This window comes from Polypterus senegalus, chromosome 1, assembly GCF_016835505.1.
Source record: "Polypterus senegalus isolate Bchr_013 chromosome 1, ASM1683550v1, whole genome shotgun sequence".
In the NCBI taxonomy this organism is placed as follows: domain Eukaryota; kingdom Metazoa; phylum Chordata; class Cladistia; order Polypteriformes; family Polypteridae; genus Polypterus; species Polypterus senegalus.
The window spans coordinates 100,340,209-100,360,639 of NC_053154.1; the positions used below are offsets into that span (position 1 = coordinate 100,340,209).

At 38.8% G+C, this 20,431-nt stretch overlaps 1 protein-coding gene across 27 annotated transcripts in view; it reads left to right on the forward strand.

Annotated features, from left to right (window-relative positions):
• The window catches only part of madd (MAP-kinase activating death domain), a 252,051-nt gene that overhangs the window by 74,723 nt on the left and 156,897 nt on the right, over positions 1-20,431 (forward strand). Inside the window, exon 1 of one of the 27 annotated variants that reach the window (XM_039753939.1) lies at positions 20,203-20,346. The exons of the other annotated variants lie outside the window; for them this stretch is intronic. The gene's annotated coding sequence lies outside the window, so the exon portion shown is untranslated. Of the gene's footprint in view, positions 1-20,202; positions 20,347-20,431 lie in introns of those variants that run through there. 27 annotated transcript variants of the gene reach the window in all.

Consider the following 20,431-nt stretch of genomic DNA (forward strand, 5'->3'; position numbering starts at 1 on the left):
ACGTCATCTCTTTCAGGGAAGACCCTGCATTTTTCAACAAGATAATGCCAGACCACATTCTGCATCAATCACAACATCATGGCTTCGTAGGAGAAGGATCCGGGTACTGAAATGGCCAGTCTGCAGTTCAGATCTTTCTATAGAGAACATTTGGCGCATCATAAAGAGGAAGGTGCGACAAAGAAGGCCCAAGACGATTGAACAGTTAGAGGCCTGTATTAGTCAAGAATGGGAGAGCATTCCTATTTCTAAACTTGAGAAACTGGTCTCCTCGGTCCCCAGACGTCTGTTGAGTGTTGTAAGAAGAAGGGGAGATGCCACACAGTGGTGAAAATGGCCTTGTCACAACTTTTTTGGGATTTGTTGACACCATGAAATTCTGAATCAACATATGTTTCCCTTAAAATGATACATTTTCTCAGTTTAAACTTTTGTACCGTGATTTATGTTCTATTCTGAATAAAATATTAGAAGTTGGCACCTCCACATCATTGTATTCAGTTTTTATTTACGATTTGTATAGTGTCCCAACTTTTTTGGAATCCGGTTTGTGTGTATATATATATGTATATATGTATATGTATATGTATATATATGTGTATGTATATGTATGTATATATATGTATATGTATATATATATATGTATGTATATGTATATGTATATGTATATATATATGTATATGTATGTATATGTATATATATGTATATATATATATATATATATATATATATATATATATATATATATATATATATATATATATATATATATATATACACAGTGGTCGGAAAGTATTCAGACCTCCTTCAATTTTTCACTCTTTGTTATATTGCAGCCATTTGCTAAAATCATTTAAATTAATTTTTTTCCTCATTAATGTACACACAGCACCCCATATTGACAGACAAAAAAAGAATTTTTGAAATTGTTGCAGATTTATTAAAAAAGAAAAACTGAAATATCACATGGTCCTAAGTATTCAGACCCTTTGCTCAGTATTAAGTAGAAGCACCCTTTTGAGCTAATACAGCCATGAGTCTTCTTGGGAAAGATGCAACAAGTTTTTCACACCTGTATTTGGCGATCCTCTGCCATTCCTCCTTGCAGATCCTCTCCAGTTCTGTCAGGTTGGATGGTAAACGTTGGTGGACAGCCATTTTTAGGTCTCTCCAGAGATGCTCAATTGGGTTTAAGTCAGGGCTCTGGCTGGGCCATTCAAGAACAGTCACAGAGTTGTTGTGAAGCCACTCCTTCGTTATTTTAGCTGTGTGCTTAGGGTCATTGTCTTGTTGGAAGGTAAACCTTCGGCCCAGTCTGAGGTCCTTAGCACTTTGGAGAAGGTTTTTGTCCAGGATATCTCTGTACTTGGCCGCATTCATCTTTCCCTCGATTGCAACCAGTCGTCCTGTCCCTGCAGCTGAAAAACACGCCCACTTCATGATGCTGCCACCGCCATGCTTCACTGTGGGGACTGTATTGGACAAGTGATGAGCAGTGAAATGGTTTTATTTCAGGTGACTACCTGTTGAAGCTCATCGAGAGACTGCCAAGAGTGTGTAAAGCAGTAATCAGAGCAAAGGGTGGCTATTTTGAGGAAACTAGAATATAAAACATGTTTTCAGTAATTTCTCCTTTTTTTTGTTAAGTAAATAATTCCACATGCGTTCATTTATAGTTTTGATGCCTTCAGTGAGAATCTACCAATGTAAATGGTCATGAAAATAAAGAAAACACATTGAATGAGGAGGTGTGTCCAAACTTTTGGCCTGTACTGTATGTATGTATGTATGTATGTATGTATGTATGTATGTATGTATGTATGTATGTGTGTGTGTGTGTGTATATGTATGTATGTATGTATGTATGTGTATATATATATATATATATATGTGTAGATATGTAGAGATATATATATATATGTGTAGATATATATTTATATATATATGTAGATATATATACATATATATATATGTAGATATGTATATGTGTATATGTATGTGTATATATATGTATATCTGTGAACATCAGCAAGTATATGAAGCCCAAAGTATGCATGTAAACACACCTCCCCAAATAAGTGCATTCCAGAATAATTTTTTTGATGGTGTCTGGAATAAAAAGTTCAAAAGAAGACATGATGTCATGTACATGCGTGACAATCTGCATTGGCCCAGGTTGTATCTTTATCACATTGGCAGCAAGGCAAGGTGGCTCCTTTAGTGGAAAAGAATATTACTGTCAGAATCCAAATTAACAGAAACATGATCCTCGTATTCTGAAAATTCTTAATCTTTAAAATTGAGCACTCCTTCCATGTTGTCTTCTCTCTCTTCTAAAATAAGGTAATCTGAGCAGATATTTTCTTTGCCATACTGGATTGTTTTTGGATGGAAGCCACATACGCAGAGCTATTTATTTGTTGTGTCCTTCCCCATTTCGATTTTGAAAAGAAATTAGAATGATCGGTCTGAATGGAAATGTTATTGGTGGAGGTTGGATGGATATGGAGGAGTTGGTGGGGGGTATTCATGTTTGATGGTGATGGTAAATTATTGCTATGATTGGTGTGATGGGATTAGGTTTGAGGTACTGAATGTGGAAACAATACTTCTAAAGTGATGTCATTATTGTCTTACAGTTTACAAAACTACATTGCTCTTGGGTCTAGCAGGCCCAATACCATCAGTGACACACCACATTATAGAAACTGTCTGGTTTGGGCTGATTCTAAGTTTTTTTTATTTATTTATTTTAAATCTCTTAGTTTTTAATGTGCTATTGTCTTCCATGCTACGCAGTGTTTTGCTTCTTAACCAGTCTTTACATTTCATACAATTCTAAGTAAAGCTTCCTACCATCTTCTCCATGTTTGCCATATCTAATCTAGGGTTGCCTGGTATATGGATACTGAAAAAGGACCATAAAACACATTTCAAAACAGGATTGAACCTGCATTTTGGGATTTTCATTACTGGAAGTAAACATCTGCTTTCCTCTCATCCCGTCATTCCTCGACACTTGCTATTGCAGTTGTGGAAATTACATGCTTGGATGCAATTGGGAGTTTATATGGGGGACCCAGTTGCTTTGACATAAAGAGAAAGCTATGAAGAGGAAGGTGGTATGTAGTGCAGTGTGATGGTGAAATGAACTAGGGAGTGCTGGAGTAAGATGGCGGGGTGGGGGGGTTTGGAGTTTACTTTAGTGCTTCATTTGCTTTGGAACCATTTTTGGCATCCATACTGAAGTCAAGATTTTAGTACTGATTCACACTAATCTAGTCTATAAACCTTTTCTCTGCTTTTTACATTCAATTTGAATTCATATACTGTCAATATGTTGCTCTGTAAAAATGGTTACCATGGTACTTGCTTCCAGTCTCTTGAATAGGCCATGCTACTCAGATGCCGTGCTCAGTGTTTTCCAACCTTAGAAAGTGTTACAAGAGAAGATGCTGTGCTGCTCTATTGGCAAAGGAAGGTTGTACAAAGTATTAAATGCAGGGGTGCCAACAGTTGTGGCACATGTAATTTTGTTAAAAATATTTCTTGCTGAGGGCTTTGTTTTTCTTTGAATTCACTTGTTTCAATTAAAAGTCAGATGTTTCTCATTTTTTCAGGGCAAGATGACGGTTCTTCAGCAAAGTTATTTTTTGTAACCTTTCTTAATCATTTTTACAAGGGGTGTTGTTTTGTGCAGTTTTCTTAAAATGAGCTTATTAATTTCATGATTATGAGTAAAGATTTGAATTGGAAATTAGTGTGTCGACCAAATCTGTGTACCTTCGTTTATTTCTTTGCAAAGTATCCATCCTAAATTATGTATGTGTTTCCCTGTTTTATCAGATTAAAGATTGGTGTGGGTGTCATCCATTTCAACCATGCATAACCCATAATATGGCACTGTCTGGAATTTTTTCTAAGTGGTGGCTTCACAATTATCTTTTGTAGTTTTGAACAGAAAGTAGTTGGTGGGCCCTAGGAGTGGACTGTAGAATTGATGGGATGAAGTTTCCAGTCTTATCTTTTATTTTTGTTCAAGCAGAGATGGGCAGTATGGGATATTATTATGCAGGTTGAACCTCCCACGCAATGACTGATGATGATTCATTAAGAGCCATCTGCAAGTAACAAGAAGCTTTGACAGTTTACACTGGTGAAAAGAAAGTAAACAGTGTATTTTTACTTAGCATTAGACAGTGGTCATAGAAAAAAGGGGTAGTCATTTCAGTTCTTTAATTTTTTGATGCCAAGGTAGGTCATTTTTTTCATTTTGTGGTTTCCCATAAACAAATATGTAAACCACTAAACAAAAATACTGTATTTCTTGCAACCCAGCTGTCCACTGTCTCCTGAACTACACTGTACTGTTTTTCATTCTCTGCTGACTCGTTCTCATGTATTGACGCTACATTTAATCGATTCTTTAGTACATCAATGACTAGTATAGGTCTGAATGGCAATGTCTTGTGTTTTAGTCTTTAAAATAGTATTTCCCAGTATTCACAGTAATTTAATTCTTCATAAAAATGCAATTCACTGCATAATGTCAAAACAACATGTACTTATTAGTCATATTCTCACAACTGTTGAAAAGCATCTACGGCATTTTTCAGTCAGCTATGAGGTTACACATAGAAGTACTAGTTATTATAGAACATTTCTCAATATTGTTAACCATTCTTGGTAATTCCAATTTGTATGTTACTTTTGGTAGGACTTATACACGGTTCCATTGAGGTCTCAGAGACTTGCATTCACCTGATATGCCACTAAAAAACATCTTGTATCTCTGTGTCCCCATTCTTGTAGTTCTGACTCTTTTTCAACCATTTCTTCACCAGATTGAATGTGTCCTCTGTGTGCAAGTGTACTGTCTTCAGGAAAGGAATATCTGCTTTAGGATTATTATGATCAGTTTTTAGTCATTTTCCTTTTTTCTTTTGTTGTGTTTTGTGATTTAGCCTTTAATATACTGAGTGATGAAGTGTATTATGATATGGCACATACATAAATCTCAGGTATCACAAATATTTTAGGCAGTTTGAAAGTATGTTAAAAAATTGACCAGTGTGTTCGCAGGGTGAAACCAATTAATGAGGTAAAAATAAGAAAAAGATTTAAGGTGAATAATTCTCGAAACCCCCAAAATATAATGACAAAAAGGGACCAGTTTTTGTAATATTCTATACATCTGCTGTTGTTCTAACAATAAGGACAAGTACACATCCCTTTGCCAGTAAAGTAAAGATCTGTATATTGACATACACAACATATTTTCCTAATAAATATTGTACCATAAAAATATAGTCCATAAATTATTAATATACAAATAGATAAAGTAAAGTAGAGTGGCCAACTTGGTCTAGGGATGAACAGGTAATTTATTTAACAGTAGACAATGAAGGGTTAATGTCTACAATTTAATAAATATCTCTGTCATTAATTGCTGGATCAAATCATGCCAACCTATATCTTATAAAATTACTTTATATACATCAGTGCTCTAGCTAATTAATCATTCAGTGTAACCGATACTGATATTAGTACTGCTGATTTAAACAAGCTATGTAGCTCTAGTTTTGTTGACTATAAACTTGGGTTAGGATATAATCATTCTGCAGTGGCTTCGCCTATACTGTAGGTGTGTACTATATCAGCACTATAGTAACATACCATGGTCTAACTAAAAGGTTTGGACAGTGTGGGATAAGCATGAATAACTTAATTACTATTTCAAGGTGTCTAACACTCTGGTAAAGCTGTGTTCTTCTGAGTCCTTAAATATTGCTTTACAAAATATAATCGGTTAACAGTAAGACTTTCTACATTAACGATCTTATTAGTGATAGGAAAATATACTTTCTTAAACTGGGTGAAACATGGCTCAGTAGTAGGAAATCCCGGACATTTTTGAAACTGCTGTAATTCCCGGGCCAGGCTTGCATATATAGCGTGTAAAAGTGTAAAAATTGATTAAGAAATAACAGAGTTATTTGAAAATAATTAAGTGGCACGGTTTATTGCCCACGGTGTAGTGTGTTTCCGATAATTCAGTCAACAACAGACCAGCAGCAGTCAGTCTCCTGACTCCGACTAAGACTGAGCACAGTGGACTAGGAGGAGTCTGCACTCTGCAGCTCACAAATGCCGGGACGGGGCAGACTTCATTAACGTCTGTCAGACAACAGATTTGAACAGCAACTTGAAATTGCAATTTGTCAGCCTGTTGCATCCGCATTATCTGTGCCAAGAAACTTGCCATCACAGAATGATGACAAGAAACTGGATGCATCAGTAAAAGCTGAAATGGCGGTGTTTCACAGCAACGGTAAGCGCAGGCGTTGTTTAGAACAAGTGCATCAGTATCTGATGACTGTGCCGCCTACTTCAGTGGAGGCAGAGTGTGCTTTCTCAGCAGCTGGCGTACTCTGCACGAAGGTGTGCTCTCGCCTGGACAACCGCACGCTGGACACGTTGTGCTTTCTACGCTATTATTACCGCAACTAACTAGATTGGGGTGCCCAATGTGTCGATTGCGATTGACCTGTAGATCGCATAGGAAGTGCAGGTAGATCACGTTGCATTCAAAAAAAAATATTTTTAAACGTTAGTCTATCATATATCCTCCCTATGGCATTTGCCACTTGATTGACATACAGGCCAGTCTGAGATCTCTTTTCTTCTAACACACTGGTCATCCCGCATGCATGATCAAACACGTGAGCTACAGCAAAATGCTGGCTGTGATCTAGTTAGCCTTCCAATTTATATCGACTAAAGAAGGGATTTAAAAAAAAAATGTTTGGGGAGGGTATGGGCTGGATGTAGAATTGGAAGAGATTTTTTGTTCTTCAATGTCACAATCGAAGTGTGTTTGTCTGACGTCCGATGTTCGATCCCCGATGAGGGGTACAGTGGAGTGTGTATACCTGATGAGCCCAAAATAGGGCGAAACACATGTTACGTACTCTTTGCATTATTTGACAGTTAACTATGTAACATTCTATAATCTTCTTCTCGCAACTGAGAGGGCACCCATGATGGATGTTTGCCGACTCGCAGACCAACCACACACGTTACCTGGTAGGTAACCACCCATACAATCAGATTGTGATTCAGACTTCAAATGCTATGTGTGTGTGTGTGTATGTGTATACTAATAAAAGGCAAAGCCCTCACTCACTCACTTATTCACTCATCACTAATTCTCCATCTTCCCGTGTAGGTAGAAGGCTGAAATTTGGCAGACTCATTCCTTACAGCTTACTTACAAAAGTTAGGAAGGTTTCATTTCTAAATTCTATGCATAATGGTCATAACTGGAACCTATTTTCTCCATATACTGTAATAGACTGCAGGTCGATGGCCATGGGAGGCAGAGTTCCGTGTTGAATCATCACGCCTCCTACGTAAGTACGTAGAGAACAAGGAAGAGCTCCAAAGAGCGCTGAACAAAACACGCATTTCACAATTGAGAAGGCAGCAAAAAATAACGCATTTAATCACACTTTCAATTCCAAGCAAAGGGGAACTTTTGTCAATTCATGATTTCCTGGTACATTGATTACATTGATGCACACATCAGAGCTACAAAAATGTTAGAGTCGGAATAAAGCGCGTTGCTAGGAAATTTCATTTCAAAAGACTACCCGACGGAAGCCTTGATAAAAGCGTGGTTTTGTGCAAACTGTGCAAAAAGGAGTTTGCATATGACCGAAGCACTTCAACCTTACGGTGCCATCTAAATGTAAAACATGTTACAGCGAGCACAGAAACTGTGTATGCTGTTAGCACTAGCAGTACGAGTTCGAGTATCAACAAAAGGTGTCGGCAGCCCAAACCTGATGAAATGACTGGCTTCAGGACCAAAATTTGTAAGTCAACATTGGTCAAACTTACAGATTCTCTCGCAAAATGGATTGCTTTGGACTGTAGACCACTAACAGTGGTGGAGGATAGGGGGTTAGAAAATGTGCTACAGTTAGCGTCAGGTGATCCATCTTTCCAACTGCCGTGCTGAAAGACTATTTCAAGTAAAATTCAACAACTTTATGACACTGAAAAGCAAGCAAAATTAGATGCATTACAGAAAGCGGACTTTGTGGCTCTTACTGGGGATCATTGGACTTACATGAATTACGTTAGTAATTCTAATTACATCTAATTACAAAATGTTCAATGATCACACTGTTTTAGCCTAATGTACAAAATAAGTTTCGCTAAGGTTACTCAGAGTTTAAAGGTGAAGCTGGTCAGATTACCTTTTATGTTTCTGCCTTATTTTTTTAAGAAGAAAAACCACTTTATGTTGAAATTTTTGTTATTATTATTTTAAGACAATACCATTCTGAAAATGTACTTAAAGTACTTAAAATACCACTTTAATTTTAAGTCTGCCCAATTTTAGCCAGGGATGATATTTTTGTTTGTTTTAAATTGAAATGCAGTTTAAATGCATTTTTTTTTCAGAAATTAAAAGAGCTTGAGTTTACAATATTCTTGTCAATGTCTATTATTTGACTCTGTCACCTACTAAAAAATCCTTTTAAATTAAAACGAACATTTGCGGTTTGCGGCAAATTTTCTTGTGTGATTACATATGATTAATCAAGATTAATTAATTACAAAGCCTCTAATTAATTAGATTATTTTTTTTAATCGAGTCCCACCCCTAATATATATATGTAGATACATATATATGTAGATTTGTATATATATGTGTATATACAGTATATGTGTAGATATGTATATGTATATACAGTATATATATATATATATATATATATATATATATATATAGTGGACTCTGGCCGGACACAGACAGACGGACAACATAGTTCACCCAACACACTGTTTATTTACACTATATACAAATTTACCGTGCACTCCAATCCCTATTGCCTCCAGCACCGATCCCCCCAAGTCCAGGCCACACAGTCCTGTGCCTTTCTCTCTCCTGGCCGCCTCCAGTCCTCACTCCAGCTATGTCCTCTTCCACCTGACTTCCGCCCATGACTGGAGGGAGGCGGCCCCTTTTATAGGAACCTGGATGGGCTCCAGCTGCTTCCCGGCACTCCTCCGCAGACACGTCCTTGTGTGGCGGAAGTGCCAGCTGTGCACCCGGAAGCCGTCCGGGTGTCCCCTGTTGTCTTCCCCCCAGCACTTCCTGGTGTGGCGGAAGTGCTGGGCTCCAGGGTTCCTCAGGGATCTGGGCGCCGCCTAGATATGGCCCCCAACATAACCAGGACGGACGCCCCCTCGCGGTCTGGAGGAGGCACAAGCCCTCCTCTGGTCCTCCTGGGTGTTCCGGCCAGGCTCCTGCCCCGGGCAGGGTCCACACGGGATATTCCGGCATCGGGGCGCTGCCTGGCGGTGGCCACTGGTCCCTTCAGGACTGGGCTTCGACGCCCTGTACACGAGGCCCCCAACATAACCAGGACGGACGCCCCCTCGCGGTCTGGAGGAGGCACAAGCCCTCCTCTGGTCCTCCTGGGCGTCTGGGGACCACAATATACAGGTATATATACAGCGAACCCTCGTTTATCACGGTTAATCTGTTCTAGACTCTACCTTGATAAATGAATTTTCGCAAAGTAGGATTCTTTATTTATAAATCGAATATTTTCGCAGTTAGAGTATAGAAAACCTGTTTACGACCTTCTAAATACGTTTTTTATTGTTGTCTTCAGTGAAGAAGTACTAGGCAGTGGGTGTCTGGGTGCGTGGCTGAAGAACATCTTGATAGGCAGTTGCTGGCACTGTCTTTTCATATGCGTGAAGAGGCTTTTGTATGGTATTGCCATCTTTAATCATATCCAAGAGTTTCACCTTCTCCTGGATAGTAAGCATCTTCGTCCGGCGCTTAGTTTTATTGTAAGAAGGCTTAGAAAAAGCAGCACGTTTAGGAGCCATCGTAGGGCTTAGATAAAAGTTCTCAGAAAGCGCATGCGTAGTGATGTAACCGTGTATGAGAAAAAAAGTCGAAGCGTGATATAGCGAGGGATCACTGTATGTGTGTGTATATATATATATATATATATATATATATATATATATATATATATATATATATATATATATATATATATATATATATATATATATATATATATATATATATATATATATATATATATATATGTATATCTATACTAATAAAAAGGCAAAGCCCTCACTCACTCACTCACTCACTGACTCATCACTAATTCTCCAACTTCCCGTGTGGGTGGAAGGCTGAAATTTGGCAGGTTCATTCCTTACAGCTTCCTTACAAAAGTTGGGCAGGTTTTATATCGAAATTCTACGCGTAATGGTCATAACTGGAAGCAGTTTTTCTCCATTTACTGTAATGGAGATGAGCTTCAACGCCGTGGGCGGAGTTTCGTGTGACATCATCACGCCTCCCACGTAATCACGCAGCACATAGAAAATCAGGAAGACCTCAAAAAAGCGCTGAAGAAAACATATAATTGAGAAGGCAGCGAAACAATAAGAAGCGGCGAGTGACATATACAACCATATTGATGAGTTCTGCTACTGAAACAAAGCACGATGTAAACCTACACTTTAAATTAAGTTCATAGACAGGCTGCGCTGGCGTTTGTAATTTAGTGCCTGCCCATATAAGGCCGTCCGTCAGCGGCAATCCAATAGCAAACTCCCACTAAATATTCACGGGTTAAGGACTGTGCTTATGCAGAGGAAGATGAGATGGTCAGCGTGGTGTTTGGCACAAACTCAGCGAAACTCGCGAGAGAAAGTTTTAAGTGCCAGGACTAAGGTAACATTAAATAAAGCTATGGACATAGCACGAGATGGCACCAGCACAGCTGGGAACCTTCGATGCAAGTACACCGAGTGGCTCACGTGAACTGACGAGTGCACAGATAAAAGCAACAGTTCCAAAGAGCTGAACAAAACCGAATTACACAATTGAAAAGGCAGCAAAAATATGAAGCGTCTGATAAGCATATTCATAAATGCAGCTACTGTGGAAACAAAGCACACGGTGGAAAAAGTCAATGTCCCGCTAAAGGAAGACAGTGTAAAAAAAACCCGTGCATGCAGTGTGTCAGGTCTCAGATAAAGAAGAAGACGAGCTGTTTATTGATGCAGTAAGAAACAAATCGATGAATGAAACCTGTCATCTTTACAACGATTGACAAACACGGAATGTAACTTGAACACAACACATCCTACAAATACGAACCTGATTGAAAGAAATAATGATAATCAAATCCTTGATGACAGCAACACTCAGTAACACTCACAAAACAAATACTGTATATTGAAAGTCATGTTACGTTATTTTTAAAATGTTCCCTTTTCTTTTCTACCTTTTTAACACACTACTTCTCATGCGATCTGGGGTATATATATATGTATATATATATATCCCGCTCTACATACTCGAATAATGGATACTTTATTCGCCATCAATGATTGTTTTGGTAAAGCCATACTCAGTGTATTCATTAGATGAACGGTAAAAAGTAAGAGCGAGGGGAGGATGACTCATTGAGGCATGCAGGCTGTAGTCTTGCGTCAACTCTATCTGAATTGCGCGATCACATTTGAAAAAATATATCTTTTCAAGTTCTATTTAGTCCATATGTGTCAAACTCAAGGGCCAGCCGCGTGTAATTATATCCGCCCCGAGATCATTTTATATACTGTATTATTGTTATTAAAGCCGGGTATATGAAGCGCTGGTAACACAATAAACTACAGATCCCATAATGCAGCGCTTCAGCTGCCTTGCCGAACACTTACCACGTTAATCAAGTCTACCTTATGATGCTGCAAGTTATTGCGAAGCTACAGTTATTGCGCACTGAGTTTGCACGGCGCTTTGGTGACTTTGAAGAACAAAAAAAGTCCTTCTACATGCGGCTCGAACCTTGTGCATGTTTGGTAGCACATATCTGTGTGAGAAGCTCTTCTCAGTGATAAAGACTAACAAAACAGCACACAGGAGTCGCCTCACTGATGAGCACCTGCAATCCATCCTGAGAATCTCCACAACACAGAACCTCACACCAAACAGAAACGAACTTGTGGCCAAAAAAAGATGCCAGGCGTCCAGCTCTAAAATGACATATGAGCAAAGACAACTGAATGATTTGATTTGTTATTGCACGTAAGAGCGGGAGTCAACCGTTTTAACAAACAGCGTATTGCACTGATACGAAATAGCTGTGTGTGTATATATGTAGATATGTATGTATATGTATATATATGCTTATATATGTGTGTGTGTATGTATGTATATATATATATATATATGTTTATGTGTGTGTGTGTAAATATATATATATATATATATATATATATATATATATATATATATGACAACAACACTCAACACTCACAACAGTGACAAAACAATTACATTGACAATCAGGTTACGTTATTTTCAAAATGTTTCCTTTTCTTTTCATTGCTTCTTTAACACACTACTTCTCCGCTGCGAAGCGCTGGTATTTTGCTATACTATATAAAAGAAAAAGGCAACTTTCCTTTCTTTACACCTTTTTTCCTTTTATCCCAAACCAAAGCCTTTCTCTGTTAACACTGCAGAGGACACAAAACTAATTTTCTTTAAATGCCGGTAAGGCACATTACCAGAGGCACAAATTTGAATGTTCACATAGAAAATGTAATTTCAATGTACCTGTACTTCTTAAAACGTTAATGTTTTACTGTTTAATAACTTATAGACTATAATTTATTATTTTTCCCTTGCACTCAGTGACCAAACCTATACACACACATATAGACACATACAAACATATACACAAGTATATGTATGTGTATATATATATATATACACACACACACACACACACACATACATACATACATACACACACACAATTTATATACGTGTGTGTGTATGTATGTATGTATGTATATGTGTGTGTGTGTGTGTGTATATATGACAGCAGCAATCCAAGCTGTGAGAAAACAGTAAAAGGGCGTGTCAGACATGCGTGGTACATTTTCTGATGCAGCTACCGAAAACAACTTCGTGCGCTGCCGCCAAATACACAAAACAATTACTTTGAGAATCATGTTACATTATTTTTAAAATGTTTCCTTTTCTTTCTCTTTCCTTCTTTAACACACTACTTCTCCGCTGCCAAGCGCGGGTATATATATATATAGATAGATAGAGAAATATATATATAGATAGATATGAGAACAACACTCATATCAATGACAAAACAATTACATTAACAATCATGTTACGTTATTTTTAAAATTTTTCCTTTTCTTTTTCGTACCTTCTTTAAAACACTACTTCTCATGGCTTGGTATTCTACTATATATATATATATATATATATATATATATATATATATATATATATATATATATATATATATATATATGTGTATATATATATGTGTATATATATATGTGTATATATATGTATATATTTGTATATGTATATATTTATATATGTATATGTGTATGTGTGTGTATATATCTCTATACTAATAAAAGGCAAAGCCCTCACTGACTGACTGACTCACTCACTGACTCATCACTAACAAATTTGGCAGGCTTATTCCTTACAGCACACTTACAAAAGTTAAGCAGGTTTCATTTCGAAATTCTACACATAACGGTCGATAACGGTCGACAACGTCCACCATGTTGAACTATCCCATTTATGGCCCCATCTTTGGTAGACGGCTTCCCTGCGCTAACCGAAACCGATGTATGTACTTATTTCGATGGTATGACGCCACTGTTGGCCGCCATATTGAACTTTCCAACGTCACTAGTTTTTCTTTCCCGTGTAGGTCGAAGGCTGACCCTATCTTCATGAAATTTGGTAGGTGGCTTCCCTGCGCTAACCAAAACTGATGTACAGTAATCCCTCACTATATCGCGCTTCGACTTTCGTGGCTTCACTCTATCGCAGATTTTAAATGTAAGCACATCTAAATATATATCACGGATTTTTCGCTGGTTCGCCGCTTTCTGCGGACAATGGGTCTTTTAATTTAGGTTACATGCTTCCTCAGTTTGATTGCCCAGTTGATTTCATACAAGGGACGCTATTGGCGGATGGCTTAGAAGCTACCCAATCAGAGCATGTATTACATATTAACTAAAACTCCTCAATGCTATAAGATATGCTTCCGTGTGGCTTGTTTTGTTTGCTTCTCTCTATCTTTCTCACTCTCTCTGCCTGACGGAGGGGGTGTGAGCAGAGGGACTGTTTACACAGTGGCTGTTTGCCTAGAAGATAGGACGCTCCTCTACAAAATGCCGCTTTATCGCGGTGCTTCTGTATACTTAAAAGCATGTATTGATTTTCTGATTGCTTGCTTTTCTTAGCGAGCGCTCTCTCTGACATTATCTGCTCTTCACGGTGCTCCTTTAAAGATAAGATATGTTTGCATTATTTTAATTGTGAGAAAGAACTGCCATCTCTGTCTTGTAATGAAGCACAGTTTAAACGTTTGACTAAAGGGTGTTATTTCATGTCTAGAGGGCTCTAATAATGTTAACAGTGTGGGAGAGTTTATAAGGACTTAAAATATATAAAAATAACCATACAAACATATGGTTTCTACTTCGCGGATTTTCACCTATCGCGGGCTTGTGTCTGGAACGCAACCCCTTCGATCGAGGAGGGATTACTGTATTTAGAAGGTTGTAAACAGGTTTTCTATGCTCTAACTGCGAAAATATTCGATTTATAAATAAAGAATCCTACTTCACGGAAATTCATTTATCGCGGCAGAGTCTGGAACGGATTAACCGCGATAAACGAGGGTTGACTGTACATACTTATTTCGGTGGTATGACGCCACTGTTGGACGACATATTGAATTTTCCAAACGTCACTAATTCTCCAACTTCCCGTGTAGGTAGAAGGCTGAAATTTGGCAGGCTCATTCCTTACAGCTTGCTTACAAAAGTTAAGTAGGTGTCATTTCGAAATTCTATGCGTAACGGTTGACAACGTTCGCCATGTTGAACTTTCTTATTTATGGCCCCATCTTCACGAAATTTGGTAGGTGGCTTCCCTGCGCTAACCAAAACCGATGTACGTACTTATTTCAGTGGTATGATGCCACTGTCGGCCGCCATATTGAACTTTCCAATGTCACTAATTCTCCAACTTCCTGTGTAGGTAGAAGGCTGAAATGTGGTACTTATTTCGGTGGGCCGAACTCACAATGTGATATACAAAGAGATCCTTAACAAATAATTATTGGTATATTTTCCCTCAGTTTAAAAAGGTTTAATTTTCTTCTTAATAAAAATTTTGAGGCAGTACTTCGCCACTGCGAAGCGTGGGTATTTTGCCATATATACAGTGGTGTGAAAAACTATTTGCCCCCTTCCTGATTTCTTATTCTTTTGCTTGTTTGTCACACAAAATGTTTCTGATCATCAAACACATTTAACCATTAGTCAAATATAACACAAGTAAACACAAAATGCAGTTTTTAAATGATGGTTTTTTATTATTTAGGGAGAAATAAAATCCAAACCTACATGGCCCTGTGTGAAAAAGTAATTGCCCCTTGTTAAAAAATAACCTAACTGTGGTGTATCACACCTGAGTTCAATTTCCGTAGTCACCCCCAGGCCTGATTACTGCCACACCTGTTTTAATCAAGAAATCACTTAAATAGGAGCTGCCTGACACAGAGAAGTACACCAAAAGCACCTCAAAAGCTAGATATCATGCCAAGATCCAAAGAAATTCAGGAACAAATGAGAACAGAAGTAATTGAGATCTATCAGTCTGTTAAAGGTTATAAAGCCGTTTCTAAAGCTTTGGGACTCCAGCGAACCACAGTGAGAGCCATTGTCCACAAATGGCAAAAGCATGGAACAGTGGTGAACCTTCCCAGGAGTGTCCGGCCGACCAAAATTACCCCAAGAGCGCAGAGACGACTCATCCGAGAGGTCACAAAAGACCCCAGGACAACGTCTAAAGAACTGCAGGCCTCACTTGCCTCAATTAAGGTCAGTGTTCACGACTCCACCATAAGAAAGAGACTGGGCAAAAACGGCCTGCATGGCAGATTTCCAAGACGCAAACCACTGTTAAGCAAGAAGAACATTAGTGCTTGTCTCAATTTTTCTAAGAAACATCTCAATGATTGCCAAGACTTTTGGGAAAATACCTTGTGGATTGATGAGACAAAAGTTGAACTTTTTGGAAGGCATATGTCCCGTTACATCTAGCATAAAAGGAAGACAGCATTTCAGAAAAAGAACATCATACCAACAGTAAAATATGGTGGTGGTAGTGTGATGGTCTGGGGTTGTTTTGCTGCTTCAGGACCTGGAAGGCTTGCTGTGATAGATGGAACCATGAATTCTACTGTCTACCAAAAATCCTGAAGGAGAATGTCCGGCCATCTGTTCGTCAACTCAAGCTGAAGCGATCTTGGGTGCTGCAACAGGACAATGACCCAAAACACACCAGCAAATCCACCTCTGAATGGCTGAAGAAAAACAAAGTTTGGAGTGGCCTAGTCAAAGTCCTGACCTGAATCCAATTCAGATGCTATGGCATGACCTTAAAAAGGCGATTCATGCTAGAAAACCCTCAAATAAAGCTGAATTACATCAATTCTGCAAAGATGAGTGGGCCAATATTCCTCCAGAGCGCTGTAAAAGACTCATTGCAAGTTATCGCAAATGCTTGATTGCAGTTATTGCTGCTAAGGGTGGCCCAACCAGTTATTAGGTTCGGGGGGCAATTACTTTTTCACACAGGGCCATGTAGGTTTGGATTTTTTTTTTCTCCCTAAATAATAAAAAATATCATTTAAAAACTGCTTTTTGTGTTTACTTGTGTTATATTTGACTGATGGTTAAATGTGTTTGATGATCAGAAACATTTTGTGTGACAAACATGCAAAAGAATAAGAAATCAGGAAGGGGGCAAATAGTTTTTCACACCACTGTGTGTATATATATATATACAGTGGGATACAAAAGTTTCGGCAACCTTGTTAATAGTCATTATTTTCCTGTATAAATCGTTGGTTGCTACGATAAAAAATGTCAGTTAAATATTTCATATAGGAGACACACACAGTGATATTTGAGAAGTGAAATGAAGTTTATTTGATTTACAGAAAGTGTGCAATAATTTTCAAACAAAATCAGGCAGGTGCATAAATTTGGGCACCACAAAAAACAAATGAAATCAATATTTAGTAGATCCGCCTTTTGCAGAAATTACAGCCTCTAAACGCTTCCTGTAGGTTCCAATGAGAGTCTGGATTGTGGTTGAAGGTATTTTGGACCATTCCTCTTTATAAAACATCTCTAGTTCATTCAGGTTTGATGGCTTCCGAGCATGGACAGCTCTCTTTAACTCACACCACAGATTTTCAATTATATTCAGGTCTGGGGACTGAGATGGCCATTCCAGAACGTTGTACTTGTTCCTCTGCATGAATGCCTTAGTGGATTTTGAGCAGTGTTTTGGGTTGTTGTCTTGTTGAAAGATCCAGCCCCGGCGCAGCTTCAGCTTTGTCACTGATTCCTGGACATTTGTCTCCAGAATCTGCTGATACTGAGTGGAATCCATGCGTCCCTCAGCTTTGACAAGATTCCCAGTCCCTGCACTGGCCACACAGCCCCACAGCATGATGGAACCACCACCATATTTTACTGTAGGTAGCAGGTGTTTTTCTTGGAATGCTGTGTTCTTTTACCTCCATGCATAACGCCTCTTGTTATGCCCAAATAACTCAATTTTAGTTTCATCAGTCCACCTTATTCCAAAATGAAGCTGGCTTGTCCAAATGTGCTTGAGCATACCTCAAGCGGCTCTGTTTGTGCTGTGGGCGGAGAAAAGGCTTCCTCTGCATCACTCTCGCATACAGCATCTCCTTGTGTAAAGTGCGCCGAATGGTTGAACGATGCACAGGGACTCCATCTGCTGCAAGAAAATGTTGTAGGTCTTTGGTGCTGGTCTGTGGGTTGACTCTGACTGTTCTCACCATTCGTCGCTTCTGTCTATCCGAAATCTATCTTGGTCTGCCACTTTGAGCCTTAACTTGAACTGAGCCTGTGGTCTTCCATTTCCTCAATATGTTCCTAACTGTGGAAACAGACAGCTTAAATCTCTGGGACAGCTTTCTGTATCCTTCCCCTAAACCATGATGGTGAACAATCTTTGTCTTCAGGTCATTTGAGAGTTGTTTTGTGACCCCCATGTTGCTACTCTTCAGAGAAAATTAAAGGAGGAGGGAAACTTACAATTGACCCCTTAAATACTCTTTCTCATTATAGGATTCACCTGTGTATGTAGGTCAGGGGTCACTGAGCTTACCAAGCCAATTTGAGTTCCAATAATTAGTTCTAAAAGTTTTGGAATCAATAAAATGACAACGGTGCCCAAATTTATGCACCTGCCTGATTTTGTTTGAACAATTATTGCACACTTTCTGTAAATCCAATAAACTTCATTTCACTTCTCAAATATCACTGTGTGTGTCTCCTATATGATATATTTAACTGACATTTTTTATCGTAACAACCAACGATTTATACAGGAAAATAATGACTATTAACAAGGTTGCCCAAACTTTTGCATGCCACTGTTTAATGGTATTTGTGGTATAGCAGGTATGCGGGTTCAAAAAAATATGGTCAGTTTTTAAATCCAGTTCGCCGTGTCCATCTCCGTGGGCACGATTGTATGACCATAGGGAGTTGCTGAGATGATTGGAGCGTGTTGCACATACATGTGCGGGTGTGATCATTCTCAGTTGTTTCATCAGCTTTCTGCTGCAGGTGATTAAGGCGCTGCGCCCACAGAGACATATATTTATGGGCTGGCAGGATAGGGGGAAGGAAAAAAGAAAACATAGAACAGAAGGAGGTTAAAGAAGGGAAAAAGCAGTCATGGGGGACGATCCAGACACCAGGAAGGAGAAGGCAGCACGAGCTGGGGCACCGTGAGGTAGTGCAGGCAGAGGCACTCTAGGGGCTGGTTTGCCCCACTGGCTAAGCGTGTAGAGTGGGGTTGAGTAAAATGTAAGACCTCCCAATGGATCTGAGGAGCGACTGAGTGAACGCGAAGGAAGACGGGAGGTGTGCCGACTTCGGGCGATCCAGCTGCACAGTGTGGTGGCAGCCAAGACGTGGGTCAGCAGAAAGGAGTTCGTGGTGCAGAGGCTCTGCTGGCAACGTCAGTGATGGGTGAGCCGGAGAGATAGAAGGTGGTGGGCTGTGATCGAGTGAGGAGAGAGACTGCATTTTAACCTCTATTTTAACAGATTTATTTATTATGGATTTTATACCCACGTTTCACTGGTTTTATGGATTTGCTATTTGGGTGTTGAATTTTTTTGAACACTGAACAATGGACTCCTTTGGTTTTACTTTTGACTTTTTTTTTAATAAAAGCACTTGAGCACTATCCACAATCCCCTGGCTTCAATGAGATTTGTCAGTTCATCTCGGTCATAACTATATAACTATCGATGGTGTTGGTTCAACAGGCTCCCATGTGGGAAGATGGAGACTGTAGGGTACCGGCATTGTCACACTATTACACAGTACCCAGGTATATTACACAGTATTGAAAACATAATAAAAACAAGTACAACTTGGCTTGCAGTATTATCCAATAGTATAGAAACAGTATTCACACATTTGAACATAATGGTCCACATCCGACCTTTTAAAACCAAAGTATCTCCAGACAACAGACATATCTTCATTTTTCGGAAAAAAGTTCTTCTGTGTCATCATGTTCAACTTTGTTGTCTTCTACAGCTTCAGTTTCGGAATGTTCTCTGTCCATTTTCACCGCTCAATACCTCCGCTAATGCATGTACTCCATTGCATGCGTGTTTAGCGGTGCAGCAGTGAAAAAGGTCCCCCCTTAAACAGTTTACCGCAGCGCCATGTTCCAAATATTGTTTAGGCTATTTAAACTGGTATTGCGGTATAAGAAAAATCCATATCATAAAAACAGTTTTTGGCATGAATCGGTATACTGCCCAGCACTATATAGACCTGTGTTTTACTTAAACCTTCCTCTTTAAAAGCAGTTTCAAACATCACCACAGTTTCAGCAGCTGTTTTCCCTAAGAGAAAACAAATTTAACACAGAAACGGTGTTCTTCGTGATGGGTGATCATTTTTCTTGTTCCCACATATGAAAAGAAGAACTCAAAGTAAAGCGTTGTACTGTGGAGGAAGTCAAAGGAAAATCATGGCAGGCATTGAACAATGTTCCTCTTCAGTGATTACAAAAATGTTTCCAGCAGTGTGAAAACCTTTGAGATAAGTGTGTTCGTTCACATGGAGAGTACTTTGAAGGAGCCTAAAGTTTCAGTAAGTAAAAATTATTAAAACAATTCCAGTTATTATTGGGTACTCCCTCATAAGACTAAAAGATGGCAAAAAAATCATTGTGTGA